Source organism: Synchiropus splendidus, chromosome 4, assembly GCF_027744825.2.
Source record: "Synchiropus splendidus isolate RoL2022-P1 chromosome 4, RoL_Sspl_1.0, whole genome shotgun sequence".
Classification (NCBI taxonomy): domain Eukaryota; kingdom Metazoa; phylum Chordata; class Actinopteri; order Syngnathiformes; family Callionymidae; genus Synchiropus; species Synchiropus splendidus.
The window spans coordinates 7883164-7904892 of record NC_071337.1 but is presented as its reverse complement, the minus strand read 5'-3'; the positions used below and the strand labels follow the sequence as shown (position 1 = coordinate 7904892).

At 41.1% G+C, this 21729-nt stretch overlaps 1 protein-coding gene across 1 annotated transcript in view; it reads left to right on the top strand.

Annotated features, from left to right (window-relative positions):
- Positions 1 to 21729, top strand: part of dlgap3 (discs, large (Drosophila) homolog-associated protein 3) — a 135208-nt gene that overhangs the window by 61736 nt on the left and 51743 nt on the right. The window contains exon 5 of the mRNA XM_053861761.1: positions 15650 to 15722. The gene's annotated coding sequence lies outside the window, so the exon portion shown is untranslated. The remainder of the gene's footprint in view (positions 1 to 15649; positions 15723 to 21729) is intronic.

Below are 21729 nucleotides of genomic sequence, written 5' to 3'. Positions count from 1 at the left end.
TTTACTCAGGTTGCAAAGAAACATGCGCAAGCTACCTTTTCTGTCTTCTCAACCTGTTAAACCCAACACTAATCTTGTATCATCGCTGTGTTTTGCGAACTGTTTTTAAATGCAGCATATGATAAGAGCCCACCATGCAACATGGAAGACTCAGATACAATTGGTTGCAAATTCTTGCATTGCTAAAGGGCTACAAATCAAGAGCGGGAGATGACAATGCGCGCAGACGCCTCAATCTTTTCATTCACTTTCCGCGTCTCTTACTGTTTGCAAGCCTTGAGCAGTCAAATGCAGATTTTAAAAAGTGATACACATTTGTTCACATCATTATACGCTCTTTTCTCAATTTTTGTCCTGCGGTGACTGATGTGTAAAATGGGTCGTACAGGAAGAAGCCCGCGGAACAGAAAGGCGGAAAAAAAAAATCTGTTTCATCGGCAGCAGAGAGGCTAAGACCAAAATATGGGACATAAAAAAAAGAGTTAGTGTGCGAGGGTCAGCCAAGTAGTGGGGCCCGTCACAGGGAACAACATAATCACCTCCCTCTAATGATGCGGCTGCTCATCGCCGGGGGCAACCGCATCCCACCGTGGTCTGATGTTGACAATTGGCCTGCTGGCGGCACACGTACAAGGAGACGTTCAACACTGTGACAGCCAATTAATAGAAAGGGAAGCGGAGAGGACAAAAGGGATTCTCTGCAAAAGACGACGTTCTCTCATTGTCACCAGTCCGAGAGCCGGCTTTGCTCTCTGCTGCTAATTGGTGGCTCACCTGCCCCCTTTTTTTTTTTTTTTTTTTTTTGCACTTTACGGTCCATTTTTGATGCTAATGACTCAACACTTGGTAACTGTTTGGACTATTCTTTAATTCTGATCAATTCATAGTGTTAAAGACTTAGACTTAGACTTAGACTATATTTATTTATATATAAATATATATATATATATATATATATATATATATATATATATATATATATATATATATATATATATATATATATATAAACAGCACTGTGAATGCGGAAAAGCAAGCTTGTATATGAAAGTAATAGTCGTGTAATAGCAGTATAATTGAACAGGATCGGATTCAAGTCGTGTGGCACCCACAGACACCTAGAGTGTAAGAGCTTCATCATGCACACCAGAGTTTGAGCTAGTCCTTAGGTAAATCCACCAAACCTTTGTGTCAACAGCATAATAAAAGACTGATATGATTTATAAAAACAGGGTTTCCTTCTCTCTCCAACTGTCTGCTTGTACCGGCTAGATGAGACCTGAATTAACAGTGAATATGCTGCTGTTGAGTCACGCTGTTGAGTCACATTTCCGCCATCTCTGTGGAGTCTTCATTTCATGGCAAGCCACAGTGTATACATGAGCTACAATAAAAGTTTTGTGACACAATGTGACCCTTGATTTTTCAATGAAAAGTGATAACTTCACTAGCACAACTTTTCTTTTGTTTGCACCCTGGTAATGTCAAAACTGGAACCCTTGAGTCAGGCTGTGGCAGTCAGAGACTGACTAGAGAGGCAGTTGCTGTAAATTGCGACTTCGTAACGCACTGTTTTTAAGCTTCATTCATTGAAAAAAATTCCGAGGCACACGAATAATGGATCCTTGGCAACAGCACAATTGTGCTTTGTCAGAATTGTTGAAAATCTGTTTTAATTAATGGAATTGTAGCTACCGAGAGAAAAAAATTGCAGAAAATTAACTAAATGTAATTAAATTTCTCCAGATAGTTATGTAGCAAAAATATCACATCACAATTGTTTTTATTTCTATATTTATTTATAATTCATTTTCATTTTTAAATTATCGTTTTATTTTATCACAATCTCACATGTATTTGTGAGACAAATTTGCTTGTTTACTGTGTCTAAAACAGTTTAAAAATCAAAGTCAGATAATTTAAGTTGAAGAACATATGCAAATAACATAAACCTTTTTTTTCATTTACTGGAAGAATGTTGAACCTAAAATATCAAACATCAATGTCCGGTTATTAGAATCAATAAGTAAACAAGTGATTGTGTTTGCCTGATGGACCAGCTGTCCAGAATGTCCTCCAAGAGGTCCTCAACAAATATGGTGAACGAAAGTGCCCATTCTTTCTTCAAGAAAAGTGAGAAAAAAAATGCAGTTTTTGCCATCAAGAGACAAAATGTTGAAATCTCATCAATGCGTTTCTCAGGAATTTTGTTGTTTTTGTGATCATATAACGGGCTTTTATGCTACTCACCTCTTACATTTCGTTGCTAGCCTGAATAGCGCGAGTGTTTTCTCGTGATTTCAAAGGATAAGGTGGCCGGCAAAGCTCACAGCGAACACCAATACACATTAACTCTCAACACATCTGCAAAAGTGGCAACAAATTCAAACGCTAAAACACAATGGCATATAGCTGCAATATTACGACATAAGCCGCAGCAGAAGTTTTGACAGTGTCGCCCAATGCCACAAAAAAGTCAAGAAAAATTGGGAAAATATTCGCCCAATACATGTTTGAATTATTGTTAAAAACTGGAGGGTTAGCATAAATATGGGGAGCGCTCCTATGTTGTACAGGTCTATAGCACGTATATGCACATGGACTTGTTGACACAGTCGAATATTGTAGATTTCTGAAAACCAGAAAGCAACATCAAGCACTTGAACTGTATTTTTGGCCACTTTCTCCCTCAGTCATTTGGCAGCCCTGGCACCCGCCTGCTAGCTTTTGTTGTAACTTCTGTTGTGTTCCGTTCCATTGTGGTTTATGTGGTAATGTTGCGTAGCGTTTGAATTTGTTACGGCTTTTGCAGATCTGTTGTGTGTGCGTTTGCTGTGAGCTTCACCAAGGTCCAAATAGTAGGTGTCTATTATTCAGTAATCAGATTGAAAACTGTGATCAATATTCAAACATGCAAATTGCAAAAAGGGCGAGACAATCGTCACACTCTGGAATTGCAAGAGTCAGCAAGATGCCGCTTTAACTTGCGATTTTCTCATGCAAGCGTGACTTTATTAATGGTGTTGATGTCCTTCTTCTTCCGCTCACGTGTCTGAGGTCAAACTGCCGTGTTTCTCCCAAGTTGAACTGACAGGTAGCTTCTGTTCCACACTCGTGTATGTTAAAAAAAAAAGGCTTTCAAACACACTTCCCCTGGGCAGCAAAGGTAATTTTTATATGCCGCTCTCGGCTTTTGATAATTGGTTGCACAATGACATCAGCGGGGACCTCCATGTGACCCCAACTCGTTCCCGCTAACCATTACACCCCCATCTCATGCCATGCCATTCCATTCATGAGAAAAAATGATTGGCTGCTGTGGCACACTGAGCGGGATTTATCGCACAGAGAATTGACGTTGTATTAAAGCAGGGTTGCGTTCCAAGACCTCACGGGGAGACGCTGCCTTTCGCTTCAATTTTCGAAACTGAGAGGAAATGAAAGAAAGCCAGGGCAGAATTCAATTTCCTCTGGAAAAGCATACAATGGCTCCAAATCAATCCACTTGTTTGGTAAAATGGGTCAGACTCAGAATGTTTGAATAAACTGAAAAATAAATAAATAAAAATCTGTTTTGTTGGTTTTCTGATGCATTTTGGCTGAAGAAGGGTTAACTCTCTATAATATTGTTTTATTATTATTATATTATTCTTATATGATTGGTACGCACTCACTTGAAAGTTCTGTATTTAGGAGAAGTTGAAGGAGAAGTTTTGAAAATACGTTTTGGTCTAAACATTATTATTTGAATCTGAATGAAGTTCATCATTCAGTGTTTACGTACGGTTTATGTACGGGTTTTCCTGCAGCACATTCCCTATTTTCCTGGTTTCCTGTCAGACTCCTATTTTTAGGACTTGTCCATGGAACGACTGTGGTCAATGATGAAAGTTTTATTGTCGGACCAAAATCTGTCAATTCTGAGGAGGAAGTAAATAAAGACATTGCTGCTCTCAAGCACAAAAGCTGTCATTCGACATTTCCATTCAACATTTCCATTCATGATATATCACAAGAAAATAAAAAAACACAAGATTAATAATGGACTTGTATTTGTCAAAATGTCAATGACACACATATCTCCAGATGCTAGTAAGAGCGCCACATACTGGCTGAAATTAAAACTTGACTGTAATTTTTTTTTTCTTTAATAAAAATATTAAAAAATATATTTAAAAAATATAATTAGTCAATGAATTATAATACAATAAATAAAATAAAGCAAAATAAAATAAAGTAATAATATGGTGGCGTGAAGCCGGATGCCGGTCGTAATACCACAGGTTTGAAACACACAATGTACAAGACTCCTTGTAACAGGTGCAGGAGATAAAGCACTTACCACCCAACACCTGCACAAGACAGATAGCGACAGAGGTGTTCACAACTTAACCTCAAGTTTTTTGGGAGTGACTACTGAATTTTCTTTGTCGCCGAAAGTAAGAAAAGAAACCAACAGTAACAATGAAACATGTCTGACTGCATTACATCTGCCTGGTGGAGAGCTGCTGTAGCTCCAGTTTATCCTGCGTTGGTTGATAAATATAATTCTCACACACTCTCATATATATATATATATATTTTTAAGCATGCGTTGAAATATTTAGGCCCATGCATATGATCATGTGAAGCTTGTGGAGCAGCACAGCGGGGTTATCCGATCAAATACCACGCGTTGGTTGATCGCTATGGCAACAGCACATAGGCTAAGCTAAATATTGCAAATTTGACATAAATTTCTGGTTAAATAATTGATGTTTCAGTAACTCCACAGTGACCGTCGCACCTGCTATTGCTGAAGAATGACTTCAGACTTAAGGCAGGCGACCTTGAGAGGAGGCTGATGATGACATGGTCTCAGTTGACACGGTGAACCAAAGCTTTTGACCCTGGTGTCATATTACAAATAGAGTGCCACTAATGGACAGTCGGTTTTATTGCCTTGAGAATCTCTGCCGTGACCTCACTGTGGGAATATGAGCGTGCCATAATTGCAAAATTGCCTCGGATTAACCAACACATTTGCCGGCACATGCGCGTGACATTCATGTCTCCATCATCAGTGCTCCGTCTCTGATCCATAATGCAGTAGAATGCGAGGTGTTGGGTGAAAAAATATCGACATAAAATGGAATTAAGATGCATTTAAAATATGTCCAAACACCCACATGGTCTGCAAATGTTGCACCGGTCTGACTGAGATTGTTTTTTGTTTGGATGCTCCAGGCCTCACTGCAGCATCTCAACTCACAACCAGCAGCGGCAGAGTGATGAATAAATCATAGGTTTAGTCATTTCAGTACATGAGATTAGCGAGTACGACCGGGCAATATCAGGTCACATTAAACTTTGCAAATTTGTTCTCTGGATGTTATTGTTTTGGCTCACAGTTAGTCCCTGTCACCTGACTGGGTTATTAGAATCTGGGCGAGAAAGTCAAAATGTTCCCTTGAGAAATATGTGTGGACCAAAACGCCTTCATTTGCTTTTTATTTCTGGGAGGGGGAGAGCATCCTGCTACTGCAGCTCACGACCTCTAAGGTCATTGATCTTCTCCTTTATGACTATCACATTGATATCCAGATAATTTGATCATCTTTATTGCACAAAATCCTCCACGGATTTCCTGGTTCTCACCAAACGCCAAAACAGTGAGTCGTCTTTTCGCGCGGATTTGTCAGGACACGGCGACAGCATGGCCACATTTAAAGGTTGGTAATTGTATCGATACATGAGAACAACCTCACGAACAGGCAAAAGTGAGTTCAATTGTTCACTTGAGAACTGGTGGAAGGCTCAGGAGTGAAGCGAGAAAACAGAGAGGGGAGGCCAAAGCTCTCTGTTAAAGCAGCTAATGAGAACCACAGAACCATCAGGAAGGAGAGAGGGAAGTGTAAATGCCGTGAAAAATGGCAAGCCGTCAGATAAGTGAGGGGAGAGAGAGGCCGCTCGGGCTAAAGAAAATGACTGAGTGAGTGTTGTTTTGCTCATGTTTTAATGACTTGGGAAGCCAAATGGACCACTTGTCCCACATTTTTATGCCCTAGTTTCTGCTCTTGTTCCATCTCAACCCCTGCCCTGTCGTCCTTCACACATGCCTGTCTCATTGTCTACCCTCTCAGCTCACATGCATCGGTAATCTGAAGTAAGATGAAGAGCCTTGCATCACTGCTGCCACACAATGCTGTGAAACACTAGTACTGTTATGGTATTATTACAGTGTACTATTTCTTTTGACCGTTGAACCACCAAAACATTTTTTTGATGCAAATCTATCTCGAGACTTTTGCCCGTTTTATGGCCAGGAACTACGTACGGTCACTTTTAGCCCATAAACATTTAATATAATTATTATTTATTTACATTTCAATGAGGTCCTATAAAGTGCTTGGAGTCCGAAATCGTATAAGTGCAACAGCACAAAAACAACACAGGAGGAAAAACAGACTTTTAAAAGCATGTGAACACCTTCAGGCCCGTTTATGCCCCCTTTACTCACAATAATGTTCCAGTCCTTTTTAAACGTTGCAGTCACTGATCACATGTTTCAATGCATTCGTTGCTTTGGTATTGCTGTACACCAATATTTCCACCAGGGGGCTCAGCCCAGAGTCAATAATTTAACAACAACCCCCAAAAAACAAACATGGTGGCTGTGGAAAAAGTATTGATGATGCACCTCTTGCACAAAAGAGCAAGCGTTCTTGGAGGCGGTGGTTGGTGAGGCTGTTAAATATATCACCACTGGAGGACAGAGAATTTCCACTGTTTTTATGTCTTCTTCTGGTCCCATTAAAGCTATGTTTTGGGTAGTTACAGCAACACTGCCCCTGCAGTTTCCTGTGGTACTGCTCCGTTTTGTCCGTATCCGTAGGCTTTGTGGAAACGCACGAAGATGTGGACAAAATGAACATATAGCACAGACAGAAGACTCTGTCTGCATCCGGATCCATATGGAACGTTGAGCTTTAATGGGCTTCTTGTCTGACTGAGGGAGAAGAACCTTCTCATAACTCAATTAAGAACAGATCAGATGGTCTGCACCAGCGTTAGCTACTGAGGTGCCTCAGACCCTCAGGAAGAACTGAAGACGATCTAATAACATGATATATAGGAGAGAAGTCATGTGTGTAAAACAAGAAACCGCATTGGTCCCGAGTCAACATCTGCGCAAATAGTATTCTATGAATACAAAAATGTACATTGTAGCCTACTTTGCAACTTCATCCCTAAAATTTAACGCCTTTCCAGCTATAAGCAACTATCGCAATAAATTTAGCAACTTTTTTTTGGTCCCAGTTTTCCTTAAAAAGCACATATTTGCTTCCGTATTTCGGTTTTACTGAGCTCCTCCCCCGTCAAAAAGCTCTCATAGGCGTCGCTGAAGTGTCACAACATAGCTCCTTCTGCAGTCAGTGACTGGTGAAAACAGTACTGCTCCACCTCCTGGCTGTCAGTGGCCCACGCATGCGCAGCTATTATGCAAATCAGGGGGCATTTAGCAACTTTCCAATCTGAGAAGGTGTGGTTTGGGGGTTGCAGTGGACATCACTGGACCATTGTAGCTACCATCAATCTGACGCTACCAAGCCACAGATGTTCCGTGTGGCGATAATTGTCTCATAGACATTCAATAGCAAGTCGGCCTTTAGGCACGTTTGCTGTGGACTGAGTCGGACTGCCGTCTCAGTCCCTCCCTGCTTGCCAGGTCACTCTGCTGTCAGTACACTGTTGCTTCAAACTGACATGTCGAACCAGAAGGACTCGGGAGGTCAGGGCACCTCCCATCGTCATGGAGACAACATGACTGAATAATTACATTCCCTCTGTGCTGCATGTGAATTAAGATAACAGCAGCAGGCTGTGTCTGGCTATGGCCTGAGTCTGTTCTCTGCATGGACATATGACCGGTGAAGCATCTTGGTGGTAGGCGAGGTTGTGTCCATTTAAATAGATGTCTGGTCATGGTCAGTCCTGACAGTCAGTGCCCTGGAATCGCAGTCTAATGTTACTTCCGTCCCTCATTCTGAAGAATAGAGGGTCAGAAGGTCAGAAGAATGTGGCTATCGCCTCCCAATTCTGTACGATGCATTATTATGTGTGTACTGATTCAGGACACCACACTGTTTCCAATGACAACATGCACTTGAAAGTTCCTTGTATGGGGGCATTGACTCTGCGGATGTCTGATTCCGCTGCGGAAGTGCGGATCAAAGAGAGTCTAAAATATTCAATCTTTAATCGGAAATGCCTAGTAATATTTGTCCCTTTGTCCATCAGAATTGCAGTGTGTTTATTTTTAAAATGGAATGAACCACAACTGTATTTATTATTATTATTATTATTATTTTTTTTTTTTTTGGCCACAGTTTTGTCAGGATCATCATGACCAGGACGTCAACATAAATCCAATAACAACAGATTGTGTTACTCTGGCTGCCATACGTGTGTCTGAAACCGAATCTGGTCACAGAGTTTTTGTGGATATCAGAGAACAAATCTATTGGCCTTCAATGTCACATAACCAAGTCTAATGCAGTGGCTGCCGACTTTCAGTGATCCCTTGTGTCCATCTGCTTTCAAACATCAGAGTCAGCTTTATTGGAAAGTGCTTTGGTATAACGTGTAGTCAAAAACATAAATAAAATAAAATAAAATAAAACAAACAGGGCTGATCACAAATTCATCAATCTGAGAGCCGAGGGGAAGAAGCTGTTCCTGTGACTGGAGTTTCTAGTCTGAATTGACCGTAGCCTCCTGACAGAGGGAAGAGGGACAAACAGTCCATGACCAAGATGAGAAGGGTCGGCTCTGATCCGACCTGCACGTCTCTGGGTCCTGGAGACATACAGGTCCTGAAGAGGTGGCAGATCACGGGTTGCACAGCTACTTGTCCTCTCTCATTGTAGTTGTATTCCTTTGTCAGCTGAAGGGCTTTAAAGTTGTCTGTGCCATGATGATGGATTTATCAAAACTTTTTTACGAGTCTCATACTAGGGCTTTTCAATGCACAAACCCATCCAATCCATCTCATTTGAGCATGGTACTTGTGCGTGAGTGCTTTACTTGGTGCTTTGATGAAGCCATGTATCTGGCCGTTCCAAGGCTTTATCAAATCACTTCAAGGTGGTGTAGGAATTTGAAATCCAACATAGCTCAACACATGCGGCTCTGAAATTTCCCCACTGCACTTTATAAGCTGATGGAAATCCCCTATAGGCTGTTGGGAAAGCTGAAGTCAGTGTTGTGCTAATAGGATCTAATTGGAAATGGCTGGAGTCACGGAAGTTGCTTGGGTTGTCTGTATATAATCCGGCGGAAATCCCTAAGAAGTTATTAAGAATCCACTTGCCGTGTCTTCTATGTAGGACTATGTTAAGCAAATGGAACTAAACCTTTCGATTTGCAAGTACTAAGGAAAAAAAAAAAAAAAAAATATATATATATATATATATATATATATATATATATATATATATATATATATTTTGATCTTAACAACAGCCTTGCTGACGGTGACGTTGGGTCATACTGTGATATTCTGTGTACACCAAAGGATATGGTGCTCATTTCTTGAGTCTTACATTTCAGACTGTAGATTATCGGGGGCTCTGTTTGGTTCTCTGCTGCGGATCAGGCTTAGCCCTAAAGAATCAGAATCAGAAACGGCTTTTAAGGCCAGTAGAACAACAAGTGGATTTTTACCTGGATTTTTTTTTTTTTTTTTACTGTCAGCAGTTGCAGTAAAGTGACAGACATTAAGAAGAGCATGCAATGATGGATATTTACACTAGGTACACGCCTTTATACAGTGTACAATGTACAGGACACAAATCTCTTTGGAAAGTGTGAAGAGGGAAACCAGTCGCCCAATATAAACTCGGATTTGCATCAGCTACGTAGTTTTAAATGATCACCTTTGAGAGTCGCTCCCCTCTTGCATGACTGATATCATCTTAAATCTGATCCTCCTGTTTGGATTCTTTACTCCTAACTGACATTTGGTTACATTGGCAGCTAATTCCTCTCAAATTCGGATGAGCAGATAAACACTTTCAACCCAGGATTAGCTTAAGGCATACACTGACCATTTGTTGAACTAATCTCTCCGAGGTTATACGCCCAAATAGTGTTCAGTTTGACTGAAAAGTCCCACACATCTGCTCACTTCCATGAGGACTGAATCCTCCATCATCATTCAGTTAGCTCATCTATAGCTCCAACGACAAAGCAACGTTGAACCAAACTTCCAAATAATAACCACCGAATTGTGGCTTCTGGCTTTAAAACATGAATAAAAGTTTAGCTTAATTCGTCTTCTCTGCATAATGATCCAACCGAACGTTGCTGCCACTCAGTATCATGGAAATAACACGAGACTGTGAAAATAATTACCATCTTTATTTGGGTGGAACTTGTTAATAAACTACAAATACACAACATAATCTCAAACCCAAAATAGTCTGTGCGCACAACTAATTAAAATTGACACAAAGTGCAGAAAAGAAAACCAAAAACAGGGAGCGTTATTTACAGCCGAGCAACCAAAGCCTTCTTGGGATGTGAACTTGGGGTCCTTTGTGAGTTTAGCCTGCAGTGTTGTATTATTAAAGCGACTCTATTCTTCAGCTACAACACTAAGTCCCTGTGCATACCCTCTAAAAATGAGCTACGACAAATCCTCAGTGGCCTCAAAAGCATTTTCTCCACTTCAAAAAACACAAGCTTACATTTACTCTTTGTCTCTGTCCGTGTACTTGGCTACACCGCCATTTCCGCAGAGTTCCAAGGCCCCGTGATGAGAGCAGGAGATCGAAACGACTGTTAACTTCACCTTCAGATGATCTTTCGATAGTAAGATCCATCCGATTGCACCGGAGAAATCCTCCTCACCCACCATCTACATACTTATCTCTCCAAAGTGGCACTAATAGGTGTAAATGGCAGAGAGAAATCGCACTTGTGTGGCCATTGAGAGGCTCATTCGATGTCGCATTGCGGGGAGACCCGTGTCTTCTTCTGACCCTTATCTCACTCAAGCAGCCCCGCCACCCCTCGCACATACCTAGGGAGTGCAGCGCTTTAGGGTCATGAAAGGTCTTTAGAAGACTGGGCCTACTTATGCAAATATAATCAATATTTGATGGTCATTTTCTTAAGCGACTCTCTGACTCGATTTCTTCCATCCTCCGTTACCAGAGACTGCAGCATTAATTAGGGCCGGACATGAGCCAAGGATTCCCCACAGGGCTGAGCAGCAAGGCCAGTTCACACAAGGCCAAAAGAGGGTCGCTGTGGCCAAAACACTGAGGCGACCGTGGAGTGAGCATTTACCACGCTGCGCTGCAAAACAGCCTTCTCTGTGGGAAGGCATAGGTGGAATATATTACATTATAGAAAGTGTAGATGGTTCCAAAATAAACCAGTGCGTGGTTTTCCTTAAGAAAAAAGAAAATTTAAACAAGGGCTTGCCATGTTTACACCCACAATATAAGGTAGTAACGTTCAGTTACTTGGCAACTTATAGCTGTAGCTATAACTTATAGACAACATATAGATGATGACGTACCAACTATCAGATTATGGAAGAAAGGAGAACATGCATGGCCTGGTTGTTGGTGCCTGTTTTGAGAGTTAAAAACAAAAACCAAAAAAAAAAAAATACTGGCCGGCGGACTGTTTTGTATGAAGGCACATTCCGTCCTGGTTAAGAAAAGAAATCATATATATATATATATATATATATATATATAGATATAGATATAGATATAGATATAGATATAGATATAGATATATGTATGTATATGTAACAGTTAATTTTTTTCTTCGTGTTTTTTTGTCCTTTTCTTAAGAAGTTAAACAATAACCAAAACAAACACTTTTTCCAAACAAAATGTGCCAAATCAAGAGGTTACACTTCACATGGACTAAAAATAAAGTGGACTATAGAAAATAGGAAAACGTTTTGTGGTTTAATGTCCCCCGATATATTTGCATCTCTCAGTTGGAAGGTTCATAACTTGGCACAAACAATGTGAAAACATGGATCCAACCCGACTACTCTCTACAGTTCAGAATCCAAACTGTCAATAACTTAACTGCAGGCCAAAGTATGACATCACATCCTTCATCATTTAGATCTAGCACCACACAGGTGAGTCTCATGTTTGAACTTCTGAAGTATGTCACGTCTCACCAAGATGGTTGTCAATCTTTAGAACAATTTGCGATTGTTGATATGGAGTTGTAGTTAACCAGAGACCACAAAATACAGAGACCAAGACTCACAGCCAAAGATCGGGTTGAGCTCTTGACCAATGAAGGGTGAGACCAAGACAAAGACTGAGACTAAAATGAATACAGGAAACAGAAGCCTGATGCTTCCCTTAAACCCAGATATTGCAGGTTCACCTAGAGTGTCCCATTACGGTACGCAGCAAGAGCAGGCGCAAATTTGTGGAAGATGAGCTTGCCCTACGTGACAAGTCACATTCACAAGTTCTAGTTTTGATAATGCTAACATTAACGTCCTACTGAGGTGAACATAATATCAAGCCATCTAAACACCTCCACATACAGTACCTGAAACAAGGCTGCACGGAAAAAGTTGAAGGGAAATAGATGTCCTGTTCTCCTCCTTTCTCCTCTGAACATTTCTGAGCCAAAGGTACACAAACAGAGCCAACACAGCAGGCAACACAACAGCATTAATCGGCATTTTTCACAGATTTGTATTTGGTGTCCCCTACCAGTTATGGACACAGACATTTATTCATAAATGCAAAAGAAACCGTGGTCATTCTTTCTCAATAAATAAAGAACTGAAATGCTTTTACTAGGAACAGACGAGTTGTTCTGTATTCATATCAGTCAAGGGTTTGGTGGTCTTGACTACATTGCTATGGTAATATGAGGATTGAATCAATACCACTAGAGAAACACACAAAGGATTGACAAGCGGGGAACTATTATCTGGCTTGAGTTATGATAGTAGGGCATTTCTGTGTCTTTTGGGTGTCGATGTCACCGTTTCTGTGGGTCAGACTGGAAGAGGAGTGTCTTTCTTATTTGTATTTGTATTTATTTATTATTTTTATTTTTAAATAGACAATAAATGGAATAAAGGGTGTAACATTTTAAGGCTACTAGAGACATATGTGTAGATACGGTTTTCCTATTTTCTATGTTGCACCCCATGTTGACGTGTGCTCCAACAATGGCTCCTAGTCATGAGGAATGTTGCATAGAGAATGGCGCTGATCAGTGTCCACGCTGAGGGCTTTGTCAGCGCTGACCTATATTAGCTGAAAACGGCTGGATCTGTGGCCTGTGGGGACGGTGAAAGAGTTGTATTCTAATTATCTCTGCAGTGAGCTGGCGACACGTTGCTCTGCCGGCACACGGACGCACTTTCGCCTCCAATCAATGGAAGCTCATGAGAGCATCTGCCGCGATCCGCCTGATGAACGGCGACGCAGGCTGATCCTCCAAGTAGGATTGGCGCGGCGGCTGCTCTTCATGGCACCCAGTGCATATTAAAAGCCTTTTGTGCTTGTGCTTGTGCTTGTGCTTGTGCTTGTGCTTGTGCTTGTGCTCGTGCTCCGCTTGGCCCGGCTTGCCAAAAATTGAGGGGTGTTTGACACAAGAAAGATAATTACTAGGTGATGACTGATGACTCATGTGGATTTGGATTCAGGAGAGAAGAGCGTGTTTCCATGGACTGCCAAATCAAAAGGAAATCATGTTTAACAATTGACTGAAGTGAGCAACCAAAAACAAATAGATGCGATTGTTTAGCTTATATGATTGTCTACATTTGTCTTTCTCTTAACATCACTGAAAAATGCATGAACAGATTCCAGAGAAAACAAAGAACTGGGAATTGTATTTTGGTGGTACTCTGGATTTCCATCTGGATACACAAATATTTTGAAGAAAACTGGACGGCAGAAAGTGTCGATGGTTCGAAAATAAACCATGGTTTTTTGCGTGGTTTTCCTTAGGGAAAAAAAACGTTCTTTAAACAAGGGTTTGCTGTGTTTACACCCACAATATAAGGTACTGTCGTTCAGTTACTTGGCAACTTATAGCCAGTCACAAGACGGCAAGTGCGCTCAGCCATAGAGATGATGACGTTCCAACTATCAGATTATGGAAGAAAGGAGAACATGCGTGGCCTGGTTGTTGGCGCCAGACTGTTTTGAGAGTAAAAAAAACATTCTGGCCGGCAGACTGGCTTTTTTTTTTAGATTTTTTGTATTAGATTTCAGAGAAATGTTGAAGAAACAGAGAACAGGGAATTATATTTTGGCGGATTTCCATCTGGATTCACAAATATTTTTAAGAAAACTGGACAGCAGAGCCTGTGCTACAGTTCATTGCCTTAGGGTTTGACATGTTAAAGGGACCCTATTCTGCTTTTTTTATCTTCAGTAATAAAGAGTCTGACATATTTATAGGGTCAATAGGGTATAAACATACTGCATTCATAAGACATCATTGGGCATCTTTAAGGCTTCGTAGAAGATGGTCATAATTCTAAATCATTCAGGGCAACTTATAGGTTTATTAGCTGCAGAATTTGATATAATTTAGGATATTTCATGAACCTTTTCATAAGTTACCATTCATGATGATGAAGATTCATTTTCTATAAGGCTGCATAATGATGTTTTATGATTATACATTAGACATGACACCTTTAAGTAAAGCGTTACCATAATGTCTACTGTAAATTCTAGACTATAGAGCACAGTGGAATATTAGCTTTTAACTTTAGTGGGTGCGAAAGTTAAGTGGAAAAGCAGATGTTCTTCATATGTAAGTCACTCCGGTCTATAAGCCGCGGGTGCAGTGGTGCTGTCTGCACTTGACTTAAAAGTGCATGAGGATCACTTCTAAACTAGTTTTTAAAACAGGGTCCAGCATCAAGACTCATGAAACAAACTTGGCAATGTTCCGAACTTGAACTTGTCACATCTTTCATTGTCGTTAAAGCATTTAAAATGCACTGTTTTCGCCCACGTGTCTGTAGTTCTGACACCACAGCCGGTCTCAGCTGCTGCTTCTCATCTCTGCTTCCTCCAGGAGATCGGCTCTGTTGATGGAGCTGTGGACATAAAACGGCTTTGATTTCATCGATTTGTGTGGCTCAATATTGCTCTGTAGCCTGTAAAAATCCATATATTTGCCTCATCATTGTATAAGCCATACGGTTCAGACCAGATGAAAACGTAGTGTCTTATACTCTGGAAATTACGGTACTTACCGAAAACACTCCCTCACTTGGAGAAATGCATTTGTTTCTTTTGCTTATGTATTTTACTTTTTCCAACCTCTTGTTTTCCCAGCTAACACGTCCTCTGACATCAAATTATAGATCAGCTCATCTGTTTCAGTTGGGAATAAAATTCCAAGAGATTTGAGTGACCTTGACAAAGGGACATTTTCTCGTAATTGGGTTACGAGTCTTGTGGATTTTTGAATGTATCGTAAGAGACGTTTAGATTATTATTTTAGAATACTCCACAATTTCTCATCAGATTTATTCCTGATAGGTTTTGCTGCCATTTCAGGTGAATGTCCGGTTTGTTTTTATGTGAAAATGATTTTGAGCTTTGTGTCTCTCTCTCGTCTGTGTCCTCTACAGTCTCCGCCAGTGAGTTATCCAGTCGGACGTTTCTACTAGAAGACATGGAGCACCATTTTCTACATAGACTGTGGTAAGTGCAATGCGCACACATCTATGTAATTCTAAGAGCTACTTGACACTTGCAGCGAGCACGTGTAAATCCCTCTTCTGTGTTTTGCGTCCTTGAAATGGAGGTGAGTGTTGCGAGTTCCCCGGTGGGACTGTTGAAGGATTAACCCACGTCGGTGAAGCAGCTCTCGGAGAGAACGATCAAAAGCCGTCACTCACTTTCACAGCAGCCCCGGGAGTCTTCTTTTTGATCTTGGCTGTGTAGCGATATTGATGCCACGGCGTTCTGTAGTATTTTTTGCACGCGTAAACCCAAGCCTACCTCGACCATGAATAAATGCGAGTCAATATCTATTTAGCACTTTGGCTAAACCTCTTGGAAAGAAACAACTTGCATTAAAAAGTTGAATTGTATTTTTTGGCCAGTGGAAACCGGCGTCTGAGTGCTAGCACCGGATTGACCTCAGCTTACTGGAGCGCAAAATAGGCTGGTGAGAATGTCAACTCCCCCATAAGTCTGATAACCACATGGCATCAGAGCTTTCTTACTGGGAAAGGACCATGTTAGTTACTCCCAATGTTCTTAGTGAACCAGAAGTTTGACCTCAACAGGTTTGGTTATTTACTGGCTAAAATTTGCAGATGGCCTGCAGAGTAGTTTTAATACTTTGTTGAATAGTCTTATACCCTCTTGTCATATTTTAGGTGGCACCCAGTGACCCTCCAGTCATTTTATTATTTGTGGCCCCTGAAATGTTCCTAAACTCATTGGTGATGCCATGAGTGGACATTTAAATCAACGTGAAGTTACAATAGTCCCCAATACTTCTGCGGTGTCGGCTCGCCTTTTGGTTGTAGACCAATACTAGCTTCTGAGTACAGTCACTTTTGAACAGTTGGTAGGATTAATATAGTTCAGATGGCTCCTAAAAGCTTTCGGGTGATGCATACACGTGCATATTGACGGTAAAAAAATGAACGCGCACAGCTGCTGCAAGGACTTGGCGAAGAGGGAGCAAGGCGGCCATGTTGTTGTCGTGTTGGTGTGTGATTTAGTGAATGCTTTTCTCTGTTTGTGGAAAGAGTGAGTGCAAAAATGAGTTCATTTTTTTGTCGTCAGTCTCAGTAAAAACCATGCTGTGAGTCTCAGTGCGAGTGAGAAGACCACTTGGCTGCTCACTGTTATTCACACAAGCTAAAAATGCCTGGCCATTGCCAAGAACATGCCAGGAGACGATATCTCTGATAAAGGTTTCTCTTGTATTGCACGTCATCTGATCAACCTCACTGAATGGCACTTTCAAGTTTGTATTTGAGTACTTCAAAAAGTATTGTTGATTCCATTTTGCCTTTCTAAATACGTAGTATATAAGATATAAATAATATAATGTGTAATAATATAAAAATACAAATGTTTTTATGTCTATTTTTGGGCACACACATGTACAGCAGGATAAATATGATCAATCTAAGCAATCTGCAGTAAGAGGAGAAAATGGCTACGCGACCCAAAATGTACGGGACCATATCACGTCAAAGGCCACATCAAAGGACACTCCCTTTAAAACCCACTTTGAGCAAATGAAATCCAAATGTTATGACCTTTTAGACTATGCAAGTGCTCATCACATATTATTTGGATTTCTTTATGTTGTCTTTACAACATAATCATTGACCATTGTCAACCTGCGCACATTGCGGTTGCAGCCCGAGCTGTTTCCAACAACGAACCCTTGTGAACTGGCCTTCTCCTTCTGATTCTTCCCACACTTTCACATACTTTATCATTCTTAAATTATCCCTTGACACCTCCTTTCCATCACATACCGAACCCAACAAACCTAGCCTGTCTGTTGCTTATTTCTTTATTTATTTCATATAACCAGACTCCCAGATCAACCACTCATCTCCCCCCCGTACTACACTTATTTACTAATGAATCCGGAAAATCAAACCTGCCGGGATCCAAGGGTTTCATCAGAGTCGATGCGCGGCGCGCGAGAAATAACACGCGTCAAACGCTGTAAGTAATTCTTCTCGTTGCTGCCAGAGTGATATGTCATGCTTGTCAGAGCTGTCTGAGGGCGTCGCAGAGCTCTCGATCACTCCCGGCTGAAGCACGTGTGGGTTACATAAGCCTTAAAACATGATGTCTAGATATATTAATGGATGATATGGAGAAGAGTAATGAGTGATTCAAAGCGTTCCATTGAGTAATTTCTACTGAAACAAACTGTACCTTGTAACCAGTAATACGTTTTATACGTGTGGAACGTAACTCAACAAAATGGATGGGATTGGTCTTGGACAAGAGGCAAAGATGAGACATGACAGCCGATTCTGCAACAGTATTTTAACTTTAATACTGATCAGGTCGCATCGCCAAGTCAATATTTTGATGAATATGGAATATGATTTTGGCATTCGATCTGCAGCTCGTTCATTTTGAGCGCTTTGATGCTCTGACTTTCTCATTCTCTCTACTTTAGTTCCAAGTGAGTGTCACATCTGTGTCAGCCAGTTCCTCCATGAATGCATGCCTGTTTGCGTTTCACATATGGCTGCATGGCGCCCTGCCCGGTGCACGTGCTCACCACATATGGTTTCTGGCAGCCTGGGATTCAGTGCAACAGCATTTGTTGACCTGTATGAAGCAAAACCTGGGCAGCATTCCGAGGCACTCGTGTCCGCAAGAGAGTTTTCTCAGTATGCAGGAACCAACATCTCCATAGAACTTGACTGGTCGTGATTTAACGCTCATATAAAAGTTACCAAGTTCTGATGAAATGAATTCAATCACTAGCAAAAGTGTGATCTAAACATCTGAGTTTGCTCTCTCAAACTCTATCAGCTAGTTCAGACCATTTTTATTTTGCTAGTATGACGACTCTCTTCGACGCCTCAATAAGCATGTGATACCGACACTTTAGTGGTGAACAGACGCAGACTTGGGACTGCAATGCAACACTCCGTGTCTTCAGAAACGACATTACATGTTAGCGAAACGGTAATGAAGCAGTGAGTGCTGCATTTATTCCGGTCCAGTTTCTTACTCGGTCACACTCTCGTTCTCTCCCCCGTGTTTGCCTCCTCCGTGACGTCCCTTCTGATCTCACAGCCAGATATTGTTTTTCTTCCAAAAATCAAACAGTATTTAGCAAATGAGCTAAATACTGTTGTGTCTGGGAGCCACAGTCCCTTCAGAGCAAATTAGCACAATTGGACACCCTGATGTGCTGTCGGACCAACAGAAGCTGCGCATCATCTGTCAAGAGTTCCACACCCCTGTTTTTACTCTGTTTTTCCCAGTTTTTCAAAAGCTGGTGGTGACACACAGCAGACACCCAGGACAGGTTGAAGTGATTAAGCAGCGAAGTGATATGGAACAAGAGAAAGTAAAGACTATGGTTCTGTTCTGGGATGCAGCTTGAGAAGAGAGTTTCATATGCAGTCTGTCATTTGGGGTTTCAGATTTCCAGAGACATTTCTTTCACCCAAAACTGACACGAACCTGTTAAAGAATTACATTTTTATTTTACAAAAACAAAATTTTGTTTTCACATTATCAACTTCAGATGAATTTAAAATATTTAAAATAATATTTAGATTTTATATAGATAAAAATTTGATTTATATAAGATAATTTCCCATTCATTGCATTACCTTTAGCCTCTTTAAATGTTTTATTTTTATTTGTTTTTTCAATAATCTTTCATCAAATATACAATCGTAGTAGATTTTTTTTTTACAGTACTGACCTTTCGTGATTTATTGTCCATTTTTTTAAATTGATTTATATTTAAAATCTCAAAAATGAACATTAAAATATGTACGTTTTTCAATCAGAATAATTAATGTTTGTTTGCAATTCAGTTATATTGTACTCAATTTCACAATCTTTTTTAAAAATTTTATTATTATTATTATTTTGCATTTATTGATTGAATTAATTCATAATAACATGAATAGTATATAAATATCATCTGATTTTAATTTCCACAAGTATAAATTGTATCATTGTTTACTAATAGCAAGTTATTATCTACAAGGCAACACATCTTTTATGTTTTTGTCTTACTGTTAGGAAGGAAATTGTGAAACTAGACATCAAATGTAACTGTCTCCCTCTAATAAATATGAACACAGACAAGTGATCTCAGTATCGTAAGCCTCACGGAAGTCACTGTCGATGTTGATGAGACGTAGGCTTTGCGAAATACACAACACTTTAATGTAAGACTGTCTCAGTCGTTCACCAGAATCAACTGCAGAGAAGTGAAGTGAATCTTGTGTCCAGCTAAGTGACATAGTGAGATTTCTGTTCTGCATCCAAACCTGGCCCTGTACTAAAACTGTGTAGTACATGCTCAAGATGAAAGAACTTGCCCTCACAGACATGTAGGAAAGTGTTTTGGAATAAAGTGCTGACAGAAAAAATAAAATAAAATAAAATAAAATAAACAACAAAGGCTATTCACGAATGCAACAGTCTGACGGCCGAGGGAAAGAAGCTGTTCCTGTGACGGGAGGTTCTGGTCTGGATGGACCGTAGCCTCCTGCCAGAGGGAAGAGGAACAAACAGTCCATGTCCAGGGTGAGAAGGGTCGGCTCTGACTCGACCTGCACGTTACCGGGTCCTGGAGACATACAGGTCCTGAAGAGGTGGCAGGTTGCAACCGATCACCGTCTCAGCAGAACGTACGATGCGCTGCAGTCTGCTCTTGTCCTTGTAGGTGGCGCTGTTGTACCAGACAGCGCCACCTCCAAGGACACCCAGTTTGAATCCCACTGCTCAGATGAGGGAACCATTTCATTCCCCCAAAGTAAAATGGTGGTTGGCATCTTTCCGATGGGCTTCACGTACACAGCAGCAATTATCTTGTCAGGATTTTCTTGTCCGTCTGTTTGGTCTGTCTTTCCGTTTGTGAGAAAGTCTGCAGCTGGGCCTCGCCGCGACCTGCCTTTCTCCCTGACTGAAGATGATCTATGGATATATTTTATCAACGTTGGAATCCGGGCTCATCAGTTCTGAACTACTGAAGTCTCCCACTGTACAGTGAGACACACAGTAATGGCGTGTGTGCGTGTGTGTGTTCCGGCTCCTCCGTGATGGAGCGAGGGAAGAATAAAAGAGGGACTCAGTCAGATTTAATCAAAGACATCCATCACATTCAGATAATTAGACAGAAACATGGATCACATGACCAGAGCCCGTCGGTTACATCACCGTCCCGCTCAGGCGCTTCGCACGAGGATGGTCACGGCAAACCGCATCGCGTCCGCTGTTGCGTCCGAAGGCCAAATCGCAATGGTTGTAATCCTCCTCATCACTCAGCGAGCGCAAGTCAGAGGCGTCGAGTTCCTGCCGCTCTCCATCACTGCGAAATTTGGGTCCTAATGGCCAATTAAACGTGTTTGCAGTCACAGGCCGCGTGGAAAAAAAAGAGATGGCTGACGCGCAGATACCATTGTTGGTCAGCAGAAAGATAGTTTTAGGAGTCAAAGAAGTCATGAACTTTTTTTCTTTCTTTTTTTTCGCTGAGCTTACCTTTGCTCATTTGTGCTGCGTAATTGAAAACACAGTTGAGAGTCAGCGTCATGCTGGGACCGAACTGGAAAGAGAGAGGGACAAAATCTCACTTCACCGTCCTACTCTTCCTCATCTTCATCATCATCATCGTTGCTGTCCTCATCGTCGTCCACATCGTCCTCATCATCCTTATCTTCATCATCATGACCATCGTCCTCATCATCCTTATCATCATCATTCTAATCATATTCCTCCTCCTCATTCTGATCATCATCTTCATCCTCATCCTCCCCTCTTCCTTGTCGTCTTCCTGCTTCTCATCATCCTCCTCATCATCACCATCTTCACTGTGAACATCACCCTCATCCTCCCTTCTTCCTTGTCGTCTTCCTGCTTCTTATCCTCCTCCTCATCATCACCATCTTCACTGTGAACATCACCCTCATCCTTCCTTCTTCCTTGTCGTCTTCCTGCTTCTCATCCTCCTCCTCCTCCTCGT